Here is a 16,335-nt window from a genome sequence, read left to right as displayed (position 1 = left end):
GGCAATAACCAGTAGTCATAATACTCAGTCACCAGTGACTGAGTATCTGAACACCTAGTTGTTATTAAACACACAGTTGCAGAGGTTGGTTGAAAAATGAGCAACACCACTTCCAAAGGAAAGTTTTGCTAATGTGCCAAGATGTAAGACCAGCTCTGGGACTACCATTCACCAACACCAGCCCAATGAGGGAGCCAGTGCTCTTCTCAGGCCTTCCTTCATGCGTGTAACTCCAGAACTCTGGCTTGGCCTGGATCAAATCCACCCGACTCTGTTGAAAATGGTTTTCCTTTATGGTGTGTGTGTGTGTATCTGTTGGGGGTACGGCAGACAGCCATAGTTTTAACTTAGGGAGTGTGGGAAGGTTAGACCATAAAAATTCTAAGATAATTCTCCATGTTGTGTTTAGTTTGCTGAAGTCCATTCCCCTCCTCCAGATTCTGTGCAAAATATATATACACTCTCACCAAGGAGGTTTCTTCCACTCCCCCCTTCATCCCCCATCCTTAGGTGGAATCTTAATAAAACCTCTTTCCCCCCAAATAGAGGGGGAAAGGCATCTGTGAACTCTTGTCTATTTCCTGAGGTCTGTCAGGCTTTCCCTATAGGGTGCATTTCATTCCTTCACTTTAGCAGCTGTTCCTCATTCACTCCCCCCTCCAACCCCGCAATGCAGTTTTCCTGTTTTGTTGGAATATTTGAATCTCCCCTCCAGGGGCTGGGATGGGGAAGGCGGGCAAACAGCTGCACATGTTTCTCCCCCACCCTACATGCTACCTCCCCCCTTTCTTCTTCTTCTTTGCTATTTGGAGCAGCTATAAATAGCTCCAGGCAGACCAAGAAAAATGTGGATTGTAACTGGGGTTAATAGGCAGAAAATGGAGCTCAGCTGTCCTTACCCCCTACCAGGGCTCTAGAGCCAAGCTGTGGCTTAGAAGGTGAAGGGAAGATGCCAGACAAGTGCCCCTTAAGGCACCAACACTATGGAAAATTCAGTTAAAGAAAATACAAGCTTAATCTGCCTAGGATGAAAAAGGGGGTGATAACATCAGGTAGAAACTTTTCATACATGACCTAAAGTGAGAAGGTTGCTTTCTTTGCCTTCCTGCTCTTTGCCTTCCAAGCAGAAGGTACCAATTGTGTAACACTTGTTGTTACTGTTGTGTACCTTGTAGTAATTTCTTATGGTGACCCTAGGGGGAGCCTATCACAGGTTTTCTTGGCAAGATTTGTCAGTGGGGGTTTGCCAGTGCTTCCCTCTTTGGCTGAGAGCATGTGACTGGTCCAACGTCACTCACTTAGTTCCATGGCTGAGCTGGGAATCAAACCCTGGTCTCCGGAGTCATAGTCCAGCACCCAAACTACTATGCCACACTGTCACCACTTACTTGGGAATAAACATATGAGTCAGTAAGATACATGTTCCGCAACAAAAAGGAACCTGCAGCTCTCTATATGTGTTTGGGTTCCAGCTCTCACAAACCTCAGTCTGGCATCATCATAGGCTGGGAATGATGGACTGGGCTGCCAGAGTGTGTCTCCAGCATTCTCTGGTAGTGTCCATGCACTCACTCATACCACACAGGTATAGTGATAATCCACTTTGGCTACCATGGATTCATCCTGTGGAATCTAGGTGTTTGTAATCTGTTGAACCATTAGAGCTCCCTGGCTGAGAATTCTGAATTCCTCTCCCTCAACTGCCAATTCCAGGATTCCATAAAATGGAACATGAGGGTCAAAATGGAATAATAACGTTACAATTGTGTACAAAGAATGGGCCCTATGTCAAAGGAGCAGTGTATCCACTCCAGGTTTTGTTCCAGGCTATAAATTGCTACCCAAGATGCTGACTCTATTTGGAGGTTGGGGTTTAGCCTCTTGAATAGTTTCTTTATAATCTGGAATAAAAGCTAGAGGGAATTCAGTGCCCCTCTGACATAGAAGCCACTGGCCTCCAGCCAAGACAGCTCCTGGCACCATACCCTCTAACTCTCCAGATTTGTCTGGGATAATCCTGATTAATCCTCTGTTGTCCTACTTTTTCAACAGCTTTTAACATGTCCCAGTTTCTCTCTCCTCCCTCTTTTTTCCTTTCCTATATGCTCATTTTGTACAAAATAAGTCCTGAACTGTCAGTCCAGGATTCTTGTCATCAGGATTTTTCAGTACTTGGAAAACAGGGTTTTCAATCATTTTTGAGGGAATGTTTTTTAATATTCTTTCCATCCTTATTGCAATGATGACTTTTTAACTCACAAGGAGAAATTGGGTAGCAAACATGATATATTTGACTTTCTTTCTGATAATCACTTGGCTTTCCCTTGGGTAAAACCACCCTCAGCCCCACTAGACCTCAGCCATCATCAATGATGGGCACTGCCTTCTGGAAGTATCTCTGTCCATTACAGGAGAGCCAGCATGATGTAGTGGTCAAGATTTGGATTATGACTCTGGAGATCAGGGTTCGATTCCTTGCTCAGCCATGGAAATCCACTGGGTGACCTTGCACAAGGCACACACGCTAAGCCCCAGAAAACCCCGTGAGATGTTTGCTTTAGTGCTGAAATAAGACGGAAGCTACTTAAAGGCACACAGCCACCACCACCACAACATCCATTCCTTTGGGAACTCTGGCTGTGACCGAACATTACCATCCCTGTTTCTCCCAGAGCTAACTCTTGCCTTGAAATGCTCATTGTTTCTCCTTTGTTCCTCTTTTACTTGCAAGGAAAGTATTATCCTCTTACAATAACATTTTCCCACTTTGGCCTAGGGGCAGCTGGTGGTGCTCATGTCAAAGCGGCTGGCAAATTCATTCCAGATTTTAGCCTGAACTTTAAAGGACCTGTCCAAGGTGCTAAGCCTAGTTTGGGGGTAAGATACAGCCTCTTGCACCATTCCTTTAATGCAGGGGAGGGCAAAGTATGATCTGAAGTTCCTATGTGTCCCCAAGAATGCTCTGGTAGCCCTTGCTACCATCAGAATCTCCAAAAGAATCTCTTTAGTTTTACCACTAAAAGAGGACAAAGTGCTGCTTCTTGTGCAACAACTTGCCTTTTACAGAAGTTGCAAGCTCACCTTGAACAGTTTAAAATATATACAAAATACCTCTATTTGCCAGGCATAAGTGGATTCCAACAATTTTGGGGCTGCTATTTTTTGGTAGTTCATGTGGTCCTCAGAGGCATAAAAATGGCCCTCAGATTTTTCAAAGTTGCCCAACCAGATTTTAACGTCTGGATTAAAATCTGGTGTGGATTCACTGTCCAACTAACAAGGGAGCCACCAGTTCCTGTTGTTGTTGTTGTTGTTGTGTGCCTTCAAGTAATTTCTGGTTTATGCTGAGCCTAAGGTGAACCTATTGTACAGTTTTCCTGGCAAGATTTGTTCAGAAGAGGATTGTCATTGTCCCTCGACGAAGCTGAGAGAATGTGTCTTGCCCAAAGTCACCTAGTGATTTTCATAATAAGAATAGTAATAACAACAACAACAACAACAACAACAACATATTTATTTATATCCCACCTTCCCTTCTGGGGATCAAGGTGGGTAACAACAGAGGTTAATACAATACAAAATAATCAAACAACGTAGACCCCCGACTCCCCCCAACCCTCACCTTCCCTCCCTGAATAAAATTACAATAAAACCATATATAAATACAGATCACAATAACAAATTAAAATCAATTAACACATAGCAACAGTGATAAGATTTAATCAGAGGATCTGACTTGTTCTAGTTTGGACACAGGTCAGTCTGGGAAGGCCCAGACCCAGCTAGAAATTGAATCCTGGTCTCCAGAATCCTATGCTCAAATGACTATGCCACACTGTCTCATTGGCCTTAATCCAGTTCCTCACCCCCCCCCCCCCTCAGCTAACTAGAATAACCTCATTAAATAAATGTCCTCGGGGTCATTCCCACTTGTGGTGTAATCCGCGTCCTGATACGGCTCCCCTCCGCTTTGTAAGCAATTCCCAAAAGGTCCCTCGTTCTCACTATGAAAAGGGACCTTTTGTGGAATCGCTTTTTTCACTGAAAACACTTGTCGTTCCCATTAGGTAGAGTCAGGAGAAGGCAGCTCTCTTTCTCCCTTTCTTCCCTCCACTCCCCTCTCCTCTCTTCCTTTTTTCCTTCCTGCTTACCTTCTCTCTTTCCTTCCCATTGACGCCTCTTCACCAGTGCTGGCAGGGCTTCTGGCACTGCTGTTGTTCTGCCATGCTTCCCTGGTGCTGGCAGTAGCACCGCAAGCCTCACCAGCTCTGGAGACATGGCGGCGGCACAGCAGCAGTGCCGCAAGCCCAGCCAGAGCACCAGGAAAGCAACAGTGGCACGACAGCAGTGCCACAAACCCCACCGGCATTAGACAAGCGGCGGCGGCGGCGGCTTTCCCCTTCAATGGGAGCTTGGTTTGGGTTGCATCCACACTGCAGAAGAGGGAGCAAGGCAAGCCCAGAGGACCCAGGAGGAAAAGGAGGAGGTCGAGAGACAATTTTTTTTCTAAAAAAAGAAATAATCGAAAAATTGATCTATTGCTTTAGCAATATAATGATTTTTCAATTATTTCTATTGCCAAAAAAAGATAATTGATTCTTATCTGGCATTCCCACTTATTGGGCACGCTTCAGAATCAATTCTTCCTCCCCAAAAACTCACTTTCAATGTAGTGTCAGGAAACCCTGGGTTATTTGGGTTTGCCTCGCTTTTTTCCTCCTGGAATCGATCCAATGAGGATCAGAAGCGGTTTCAAATGGGAATGAAGGTAATTTGCCCCGAATCCTGCTTTGGAGAAAACTGCAGTGGGAATGACCCTCTGATTTACCAATTTGCAATCCATTAAGTGAGTGTCCACTAATTGGGACCAACGATTGATCCATTATGTTTTAATTAAGTAGCTTTATGTCTGAATCATTCTTATTTAACTGATTTGACTGTCAGATGCCTTGAGTTCCATGGTTTTAAGAGAAAAGGTAGGATTTAAAAAAAGATAAAGAAACAACCTAAGCAGGATTTTTTAAAATTGCCCCGGCAAAGTTCATCCTAACAATAAAATATAGGAAACACTGAGCTCTTACTGTCTTTTCTTATATTCAGAGTGGAAGAGTAACAAAACAGCCTTTGCTGATCCCTGCTCTGAAACGCTGCAGGTCCCTTTTGAGCCATGGTACCCGATACTGGGGAAGGTAAACTGAGCAGGGATGGGAACAGGCAGACAATGACAGGCAAAGAGAGCATTTTCATCTTGGCCTTAAGCAGAAGGAAGGCCAGGCTTTGTCCTTGCCCCTTCTTGTCTAGGAAAAAAATGGAAAAGAAAAGCTCTTGATAAGGGAAATCCCCCCAGGGTGAAAAGCAATATGCCTCTTCTTCCATGCTGTATTCATAGGGATGTTCAAAGCTTCATTCATCAGGGTGAAACAGCTTGGGGGTGGGGAGTGGAGTAGGATGGGGGTTGTAGACTCCATATTTAGCACTGTAGCTTCTGTTCTGGACTTGAATAGGCTTTTTTTCCCCAGTGCCCTTTTCCCATGAGAAGTTCTGACCCGCCAAGGATGAGGGAACCCCCAAAGGTTTGATCTTCTGCCAGCCCACTTAGCAAGTCTCAGGTGGCAACCTCACAAATCCAATAGCTGAATGAGGTCTCTCCATTTAGACACGGTGTGCCACTGAAAGACAACATGAGAGTGGTGCATTTGCTGTTGCTGATCTGTGCCTTCAAGTTGTTTCTGACTTATGGCAACCCTAAAGCGAACTTGTCACAGGGTTTTCATGGCAAATTTCATCAGGGAGGGTTTGTATTGCCATCCTCTAAGGCTGAGAGACTTTGACTTGCCCAAGGTCAGCCAGTGGGTTTCCATGACTGAGTGGGGATTCGAACCCTGCTGCTGGTTATATAGCACAAAGTAAACATCCCTTTGCTTATCCAAGCTTTTTAATTTATTCCATTTCAGCTCTTGTTTCAAGCTTCCTTTTCCAAGCTGCTTTCATGACTGCATTGTGATTTCTTGTGCTTTCATTGTTTTAGTTATCACTGTGCACTGCCCTCACAGGCCACTTGTAAACTGGGAGGCAGGAGACTGAAATAATATCACTTGCTTGCTCACTCACTCATGAAGACCTACATGCCAAAAAATATTTTGCTGCCTGAGGCAAAGCAACAAATTGGAGGAGGCCATCTTAAGTCAAATGTGTTTTATATCCAAAGTCGGCAAAGTAATGTTGGCACGGGAGGCAGAGAATCTCACAAGGAGGTCTCCCTGCCTCTAGTAGTAAAAATGCAACCATAACAAATTAGAAGCCTGTTTAGGCATCCCTGAATTGTGTGAATGTAACCCCAATGAATTATTGGTTTGGCCCAGTGAGTGGTGAAACTGGAAGGAAGGGGCAGGATTGGCTGGTTTTGTTCAGCAAAAGAGGGAGAGCTGGAGCCAAAAACTGTGTGTGAGAGAGAGAGGTGGGATGGAGGGGGGAAGAGAAAGGTGACAGAATAAACCCCTGGGGGTAATAAAAAGTATCAAATAAACCTCTGGGGTAGTGATTTTTGCTGTGAATTATATATCTTTTTCTTTTCTCTTTTTAAAAGGTTTTTCCCCAAAGGTAGTCTTCCACAACTTCAGGGTTTGCCTTTGTCTTTAACTGCCAAAACCACTCCTGACAATTCCTTACCTAGGAAAACCCCATGAAATTCATGGGATCACCATAGTCAACATGCAAGCTGAAGGCACAGACACTCACATTGGCAGTCTATGCCCTCCTTGGAGGGCACAAAACTGGTGCCACCATAATGGCCCATCCTCGCTGTCTAAAAGATCTTTAACACTATTCTAATTTAAATGAGTACAGGCAGAATGACTTCTGGCTATAGAAGTGCATATATGAACGTATATGAAAAGTTCACTTGCAGTCCATATCCTGAGTATCCTGGTGAGAACTGGCACCCACCATGTTGCAAAATGTGTTGTGGATGAGGCTGTTGTGCCTCAGTCTGGACAGGAGCATGCATCATTCATTATGTATTTGTGCATTCATTCAAACACCCAATGTCAATACAAATCCATGCTCCTTGGGCCAAATGGAGGACATGTTGGCATTCCTCCTGGGAAGAAGGCTGAACTGTGGGCCACGTCTGGCGAAAGGAGGACGTGCCTGGTCCACCTTGCACCAACCAGTCCAGCATCATCTGCTTTGAGAAGGAGGGAAGGAGAGGAGCATGGCAGAGGCCAAGGTGACTCAGGGAGGGGAGCACAGTCTCTCGGCTGCCTTGGCCAACCTCCCAAGGGCCATCTGCATCCCTGCCTCCCCCTGAAACCTGGCTCCAGCCTTGGCCCCTTTGTTCCCAGGCTGGCTCTGGCTTTGGCCCCTTGATCCAGCCTTTCCTCCCATTGTCATTGCTCTCCAAGTCTGGCTGGGTGCGCCTTGGCTTTCTCGCAGGCGCCTCCTCTGCTCTCCTCCCTCCTCCTGCCTTCCTCTTTCTTTCACTCCTTTTACTGAACCTCAGTCCGTACTACGGTGGAAGAGAGCAGCTGTGCCTCCTCCTCCTCCTGAAAGCAAAAAGGAGGCGCTTAGGAACGAGGATTTCCCTGAAGGCATCGGAATGCATGGAGGGACATCCCTGCAGTGAGTACTTCCACTTCACCTACACACACACACACACACACACACACACACACACACACTATTAAGGAATGGCTTACAGGCACCCTTGGGCAACTGGGCTTGACGTTTTCCAGCTTGTGTGTGTGTGGATGCAAAGGGAGCACCTTTGAGATTGGAAACCAGTAGGCAAAGAGATCTTGGAGCATCTTTGAGACCACCATCATCATCATCAGGCAAAGGGAGCACCTTTGGGAGGAACTGAAAGAAAGAAGCTGGGATTAGCAGCTTCCCTAGGCTTGACTTTCCTCACATGCATCTGAGGAAGAAGGTTCAAGTCTAGGAAAGGTCCTGCTCCCAACTTCTTTCTTCCAGTTCCACTAAAAGGTGCCACAAGATCCCTTTGCCTGTTGATTTTTAGTCTCAAAGGTGCTATAAGATTGCCTTGCGTACTGATTTTTAGTCTCAAAGGTGTTATAAGATCCCTTTGCCTACTGATTTTTAGTTTCAAAGGTGCTGCAAGATCGCCTGCCTTGCGTACTGATTTTTTGGCCCAAAGATGTTGCAAGATCCCTTTGCATATTGATTTTTAGTCTCAAAGGTGCTGTAAGATTGCCTTGCATACTGATTGTTAGTCCCAAAGGTGCTGCAAGATCCCACTGCAAACTGATTTTTAGTCTCAAGGGTGCGATACGATTTCCTTGCATACTGAATTTTAGTCCCAGAGGTGCTATAAGATCCCCTTGTATACAGATTTTTAAGTCTCAAAGGTGTTGCAAGATCCCATTGCAAACTGATTTTTAGTCTCAGAGGTGCTACAAGATCCCCTTGCCTGCTGCTTTTTGCTACAAGATACCATTGCCTACTGAGTTTGGGTCTCAAAAGGTGCTGCAAGATCCCCTTGCCTACTGACTTTTAGTTTTAAAGGTGCAGCAAAATCCCTTTGCATACTGATTTTCCAAACTAACATGGTGCATCTCTCTCTCTCTCTCTCTATGTATGTATGTATGTATGTGTGTATATATATATATATGTGTGTGTGTGTGTGTGTGTGTGTGTGTGTGTGCTGTCACTTTGTGGCTTTGTAGTTGTTTTTTGACAGTCAACAGACAGTTGCACACATCAGGAGTTAGGTGGCTGGAAACTATGAGCTAGTGGTGCATGGTTTGCCCTTATATTATTTCTCCCTTGTTCTCTTCAAGGTTCTTGCTGTTGTGTGACTTCAAGTTATTTCCAACTTAGGGTGACCCTAAGATGAAGCTATCCTAAGCTTTCTTTGTCAAGATTTGTTCAAAGCGGGTTTATGCCATGACCTCAGGCTGAGACAGTGTGACTTGCCCAAGGTCACCTAGTAGATTTTTGTGGTTGTGCAGGGATTCAAAGTCACAGTCCTCTGCTCAGACCACTGCGCCATGCTAGGGAGAGAGAAAATAGCTCCCTCTGACCCCTGTGGCTCCTGTGAGAAATTCTCTGAATCCCAAAGCAGATTCACACACAGTGGCTGCACATCTTCTGAACTGATCCACTATTCCAGACTCCGATGGTAGGCATCAGGTGAGACATTTGCATTTTTCAGTCTTTATTTAATTTGACCCAATTTATTAGTTTTTAGAAGAACATTATTCGGAGACAACAGATTTCTGAGTAACATACAGAACTGTCTTCTTCCTGGAGAAGGTTGACATTCACAAGGCTGAACTGTATGCAGCGAAACATGTCTAGCTTATCCCCTGGGAAACACTGGTGCATAGGGAGGAAAATTAGGTGTGCAGAAATACCTTGTGTGTATATACACCCACTTATTAAGCTGTGCTAGTCTGTGAGAGGGGAAAAATATATATTTTTATATTAAAGAACAACAAAAATGCCCCCTATGGAAGCTTTCAGATTTTCTACAACCCTTCATCAGACTAATGTGTACCTTTTATTCTTTTTTACTTTGCTACTACCTACCTTGCCGAAGCATTCTTATCTGGGTCCCATGCTAGGAAAAAAGGTGGAGTATTAATCAACCAATTAATTAATTAGTTAATTAAAATAAAACTTGAAAGCTTGCCTCATGTGACAATTTGCCTGTCGTATGGCATGCAACTTTTCTCTGAGTTTAAAGAGACAACTCAAAAAGGGTCTAGTTTCATAAATGGACAGGCAGCTAAAAAGCCTGATAGTTTTATTTGTAGGTTTTAAACATGTACAAAGAGATTATTCCTGACGTTTTGCCAGCAGCTGTGGCTGGCATCTTCAGAGAAATCTGAAGATGCCAGCCCCAGCTGCTAGCGAAACGTCAGGAATAAACTCCCAGAAAGCCTTCAACTTCACAAAAAAGCTTGACTTTATAGAGATTCTTGGAAGGGTTAGAGAGATGCTCTCACTTAGCCATTCTTCCCAGTGAGGAAGTTCTGTGCAAAGCATTCTGTCCAGTTCTTTCAAGGGCCTGTCACCTTACCAGATTTCATTGGAACAAAGGCCTGCAGAGGTGTGGGTTTTCATTCTTACCTTTCTCTCCTTGTATGGCATGAGCTGTAATGAGATGCCTTTTTCAACCCACAGTGGAATCAGAGAAGGAATTCTAAAGGAGAGTGATTCAAGGCTAGAGAATTTAAAGACTGGAGGAGTTATGGTTTCTAAGGATAGCCCTTCTGCACCCTAGATCTGTGCAAGTTCATTCAGAAGCAAACCCTGTTGTTGATGCATCTACACTGTAGAAATAATGTAGTCTGATGCCACTTTAAGTGTTGTACCTCCATCCTACTGAAGAGTGGGGTTTGTAGTTTTACAAGGGCTTTAGCCTTTTCTGCCAAGGAGTGCTGGTGCCTCACAAAGCTACAAATCCCAGGATTCTGCAGGATGGAGCTATGGCAGTGAAAGCAGTGTCAGACTGCATTATTTCAGCAGTGTAGATGCACCCTGTGTATGGAAGCATTTAACTCTTATGCAAGTGTCCCTACTGTATCAACCAAAGGCTGCAATTATGTATACAGAGTTTCCTGGGAGTAAGCGTCATACAACCCCACAAGACATATTTTGAAACAGACATATATAGGGCTCTGCCTTGTTTCAGCTGCAAAGGGAGACTACATATGCGGAATACTTTTTTGGGCATGTGCATTATATGCTTCACTTACCAGCTTTCCTTGGGAGCTTCCTATGCAGTTAGTGTAGCCAAGTCTCCCCATTGGAGGCTGGGTGGATGATAAATTGCCTTCTTTTAATCCATTTGGTTAGAAGGGCTTCAGGCTGTGGGATAAAAATAAGCGAACAAAAGGAGGAGAGTCTGTAAGGAAGCACGAGGGGAGGTTCATGAACAGGACATCAGGAGTCAGTTCTTAGTTTGTTCAAAAGCGTTACTGTGTGTAAGGATGAAGGAAAGTATACATGCTGTGTGTGTGTGTGAAAGAGAGAGAGAGAAATAACTTCTAATTTGGTGAGAACAATAGAGCAGTGTCTGAACTGTTGGATTTAGAGAGATCTGCTGGTGTGGCTTAGTTCTGTGTGAGTACTGATAAGGTCAAAATGTTTTGGTTTTTTTAAAGAAATTATAATAATTCAAAACTGGAAAATGAGAGCAGAGAAGATGAATTCCAGTTTTGAACTTTACCAATTTCACACTGAAGACTTTTTCAGATTAAATATTGTTATTTAATCAAAACTTTTTATGGTTGATTTGCATAGAACAATCAACATTTTATCACTTCTGTTTCCATTCTAAAACCTCTATATCTACGCAGCAGTCTATGCTTCGCTTGAAAACTTTACTCTCAAGTTTACATTAGCTGTCCGCTGCATTGGGTTCATACAGACGAGAATTTGCCAAGGGATGATTCACTACAATAAGTGCATGCAGCCAATTATTAAGATGGTTTTCTGTATCGTCCTTTATCCAGAGCATGGAAAAGTACTTTTGTGGACTATAACTTCCAGGCCTGGTTTGTTTGTTTGTTTGTTTGTTTTCATGAGGAGAGCCATTGTGATAAAAGATACAGCATTCTCTCTCTCACACACACACACCCTGACATCAGCTGAAACACATCTTTACAGGTCCACATTCAGGGTCACCTAGAGCAGGCCTAGGTGGACTTCAGGCTTGAAGGCGTATCACCTGAAGCCTGGTGCAAAAGACACCACATTGAAAGCTGCTGGGCCCATGAATTTGTATTGTACTGTAATATTTGAACTCTGGACAAGAATTGACTCCTGTTTGCCCCATGTTTTTGTCTGGTGCTGGCTAATCTGCAACAAATTACCCAGAGAACTGTCAGTAGATCCCAAAGTATTTTCTACCCACTCCTGGCCTAAATCCTATTACTAGTCCCAAATAAAGCAGAATAATTGAATAATTTGGAATTACATCTGTGCTGACTCAACATTTTAACACTTGATAGAATGGGTCTATGGTAGTTGGATCAACAGGATTCTAGCCTTTGTTTCTTTTGTACAGGGATAGCTGGACAAGCACATTTTCACCAAGCTTGAAAACATTTAAAAGTAATCAGTTACTATTAGTTACCATGGTGTAGTGGTTTGAGCATTGGACTATATGACTCAGGAGACCAGGATTTGATTCTCTGATGAGCCATGGAAGCACACTGGGAGACCTTGAATGAGTCACACTCTTTCAGCCCTAGAAAACCCTTTAGGGTCACCATAAGTCAGAAACAACTTGAAGGCATACAACAAAACAATGTTATCACAGTGTTTGAAAAGTACCCATTTTGCTTTCACTCATAGCAGTGATAAAACCCTAATCTGTTTCATTATTTCTGCTTATTTTTACTTTTCTACTACCCTCCATTGCTTTTTTCTTTTGCTTTTATGAAGTAATGATGAAAATGTTGGGCAGGGGATTGTCAGGATACATCTACAAATGGTCTATAAATAACTTTTGAAAGTAAGCATAAATTATCAATCATTATATCTTAAGTACATTAATATCAAATGTAACCTCCTTACATCTTTGTTGGGCCCATCTGGTAATTAACTGGGTTTAAATGCATTATGTGTAACACATTACTTCCAAACTCTACATTTCCTTCTAAGGGCGTCTTGCCAATTTTGTCTTGAATTGCTTAGGTTTAGTACTGTGTATGCAGCGCAAGGCAGAGTGGCATCAGGGAGGGCATTACACCAACAACTACACTTACTACTGTGCAAGAAAGAGATTGAGCCATATCCAACAGGAAAGCCTTCAAATATATATTTTTTTCTTCAGTATGTTATCTTGATCCCCTCCCTTGCAGGTGTAATGGGCCAGTTCCATATTACCTGAAGATATATGCCTCTCTTTGGCTGCTGCAAGAGCATGAGGCCTAGTCCCAGTCAAGTGCTACTGCTATGTGGAGGATAACATTTGTGGCTATTAGTTTAAAATGTCATTTAAATCCCAGTCCTTTGCAAAGTGAACTTGCTTGCGATGGAAGGAGCTTTCCACTGGTTGGGTGGTTTGTTTTATTTCACTGGTGTGTTTATCAATGGAGCATTTATTCATTTTATGTTTTCTTTTTCTCTGTCCTTTTTAACTGTGCAAGCCTCTATGAGCTCAGTTGCTAGGAGAAAGAGAGGGTATAAATCACTTTAGCAGAACTCCCACTCCAAATCAAAAATGAGTTGGGGGCACACAACAACAAAAAGATATTTAGCTTTCCCGGTCAACGAGGTCTGGTGCCCCACCAAACTACAAAACCCAGAATTCCATAGCACTGAGCCATGGAAGTTAAAGTGGTATCAAACTGACTTATTTAAGCAGTGTGGCAGCAGCCTAGGATCACACTGTTGATCTCATCGAAGTATGCATAACGACTGTAGCATAAACCATGACTTCTTTTATTATCCCCCCATTACCTTTTCCTGGTTGCCTTGAGATAACAACATGGAAAGCTCCTTTACAAAAGTAATTGGTTATAAGTTCCAAGGCCCCCGAAGTAAAGTCGAAAGCTTTCATGGCCGGCATCCATAGTTTTTTGTGGGTTTTTCAGGCTATGTGGCCATGTTCTAAAAGAGTTTCTTCCTGATGTTTCGCCAGCATCTGTGGCTGAGATGCTGGCAAAATATCAGGAAGAAACTCTTCTAGAACATGGCCACATAGCCCGAAAAACCCACAAAAAGACCCCAAAGTAGTTTTTACCATCTTCATTATGCATTTTAAAATAACTATTTACTTTTGCATTGTTCAAGGGTAACTGATACTTTTAGTTACTCTTAAAGAAAACTGTGTTACAACATGCTGGTTTATGGTACAAAGCAGATTTTAAGTGGCAACTATAAACGTTACTAGAGTCTAGAAAAGCTTATGCTACAAACATCTCTCTCTCTCTCAAGGTCCCTTTGCACAGTGATCCAGACTAACATGAGTATGTTTTTGAATACTAAGAGAATTATAGCTGATGCCCCCAAAATGGTGATGTTTGTCCCTTGTTATGTTACAATTGCTACGTGACTTAGCTATCCCTTTGTTGTTGCGAATTAAATTGATTATAACTGTATAGTATTTCTAGTTAGCCCTAACAGCAGGCCTAAATACCCTTTTAAAAAGGCACTAGATCTCATCTGATCTTGGAAGTCTAAGCAGGGTCAGTTCTGATTAGTACTTGGATAGGAGACCACCAACAAATGCCAGGTGCTGTAGCTGATGTTTTGGAGGAAGGAACTGGCACAGTCACCTCTTAGGGGGCGTTCCCACTTGGCAGATAAAACGGATTATATTGGCGCGATTCTGATTCAGATTATGTTCCGGGAATAATTTGAATTTTTTCCATCGTTTCCATTACCAAAAGGGGCAAATTACCTTGATTCATTTAGACCCTGTTTTCGTTCCCATATATTTTAAATCGCTTTATTTTAAAGCGGATTAACTTGCTCCCTCTTCCCATTTGTGTCCACAAGCTGTCAATCAAGCACCTAGGCTTCAGACGTCACAAGTCTAGGATTTTTTTATTTTTAGGGCAGCCAATGAAAATCAGCTGCATTCAAGGCTCTTCTGTTGTGTTTCCCCAGACTAGAAGGAGGCTTGGCAAATCGGATCAAGGAGGAGAAGGCAGCAGGTTTCATTATTGGGGAGAGAATCTTTGGGGAAGAGAGAAGATAAGGCTCGATCCCCCCTCCTCAGATCCCTGGGCATCCAGGCTCTCCATTCCCCAAAATCGCTTTGCCTCCCCCATTGCTGTCTGGGGGCCGATCAAGCAGGGATGTCCTGCAAAGCCCATCCCATAGTTCCTCTGGAAGGAGCCTCCTTTCCCCAAAATCCCTTTGCCTCCCCCATTGCTCCCTGGGCAATCAAGCAGGGATGTCCTGCAAAGCCCATCTGTTGCTCAGGCACTCAGGCAGAGGTGAAAAAAGAAAAAAATAATAGTTAAAAATTGTGTTCAATGGCTCTCCTCACACATCGGTCTATGAATGAGGAGCAGAGGGGAGATTGCAAGGCTATGCGAATGTAAGAAAGAAAATGGCACTGGTGATGCAGAAAGAGACCAAAGAGGGTGACACTCCCAGGCTAGCCCCTTGAGCGCTGCTCCTCCCATCTCCATGTTCCCGCATTAGACACCGCGAATCGTACCCCGCTTTCAAAAATAACCCACGTTATAACCTACTATTTTTTAAACCGGTTTATAGGTGTCAAATTCGAATTATACGATATAAATCGATTTTGAATTGAATCACAGTGGAAACAATTCCGGGGCATTGAGGAACTAATTTGGGCATCAGTGGAAATGACACCTCTTAATTCGCTTCATGATCCGCTTTATAGGCAAGTGGGAACGCCCCCAATGTATTCCTTGCTGAAGAAAACCCTGTGAAATTCATGGGGTCATGATAAGTCAACAGGCAACATTAAGGCACACACACACACACACACACGCACACACACACACACACACACACACACACACACAGACCTATGTCTAGCTTTAACCAGAATTGAAGCAGAAGATCTACTGCAGCCAGAGTCTTTCCCACACAGTCCTGACCTTTCCCTGGGCATCAGTTTTAGGGTATTTGTCTATTTAGCTTCATCCAGAAATTGGCCAGCTTTAGCGACACAAGCGTTCGTTTCCAGATTTCTGCAGTTTAGCAAATTCTTTGGGGATCAAACGCATTGGGAGGAAACTAGACAAAAGGAGAATGATGTTTACTTCTTTCTTTATGGTACATTTCCTGGTGGGCTCCAGGGTTTGATCTTACTTTGTCCCTGAGGAGAATTGGGGGAAGTAGGCCAGGAGGCCTGGTTAAGAAGAGCAAGGGAGCTCTTCGCAGAAGGAAGTAAGCTGCAAACTGAAAAGGCTATACATAGGAAGAACAAACTTCATCTGATCCTTATCTGCCAGAGCTTGAAAAAGCTCCCAGATTTTGGGTGCTATGGTCCCAAAAAAGTGACTTTTTAAAAACTTTGGCAGATAGGGTTCACATCACAGGCAGGGAGAGGTATGTCCTTTAATCTGTCCTATGAAAGAAAGCAAGTAGGAATCGAATGTCACCTTTGGCAAGTTTTATTTGGCATGAGCTTCTGTGAGCTACAGCCTATTTTCCTTTGACAAAGTGGGCTGTCCACACAACCTTATGTCGAATAAAACATGTCACTCTTTGAGATGCTGCTGACTCTTTTGTTGCATAGGAATAGTTAGCATTAAATTCAAGGCAGATGAACGAGGGCTACTCTCTGCAGTCTATTGAAAGTTGTTAAGGCAGTGGATGTTGATAAAGCAGAATCAGATAAATGCATGAAGGATAAAGTTGTGGGTGACTTCA

At 43.4% G+C, this 16,335-nt stretch overlaps 1 protein-coding gene across 2 annotated transcripts in view; it reads left to right on the top strand.

Annotated features, from left to right (window-relative positions):
• The first annotated feature begins 7,496 nt into the window (after nt 1-7,496).
• HDAC7 (histone deacetylase 7) overlaps nt 7,497-16,335 on the top strand; it is a 266,897-nt gene continuing 258,058 nt past the window's right edge. Inside the window, exon 1 of one of the 2 annotated variants that reach the window (XM_042448009.1) lies at nt 7,497-7,620. The gene's annotated coding sequence lies outside the window, so the exon portion shown is untranslated. The remainder of the gene's footprint in view (nt 7,621-16,335) is intronic. The other variant, XM_042448008.1, reaches the window with a different exon arrangement.

The sequence above is a fragment of the Sceloporus undulatus genome, chromosome 2 (assembly GCF_019175285.1).
Source record: "Sceloporus undulatus isolate JIND9_A2432 ecotype Alabama chromosome 2, SceUnd_v1.1, whole genome shotgun sequence".
NCBI classification, from domain to species: Eukaryota; Metazoa; Chordata; class Lepidosauria; order Squamata; family Phrynosomatidae; genus Sceloporus; species Sceloporus undulatus.
Note: the sequence above shows the minus strand (reverse complement) of the source record. Positions and strands in the feature narration are given on the sequence as shown.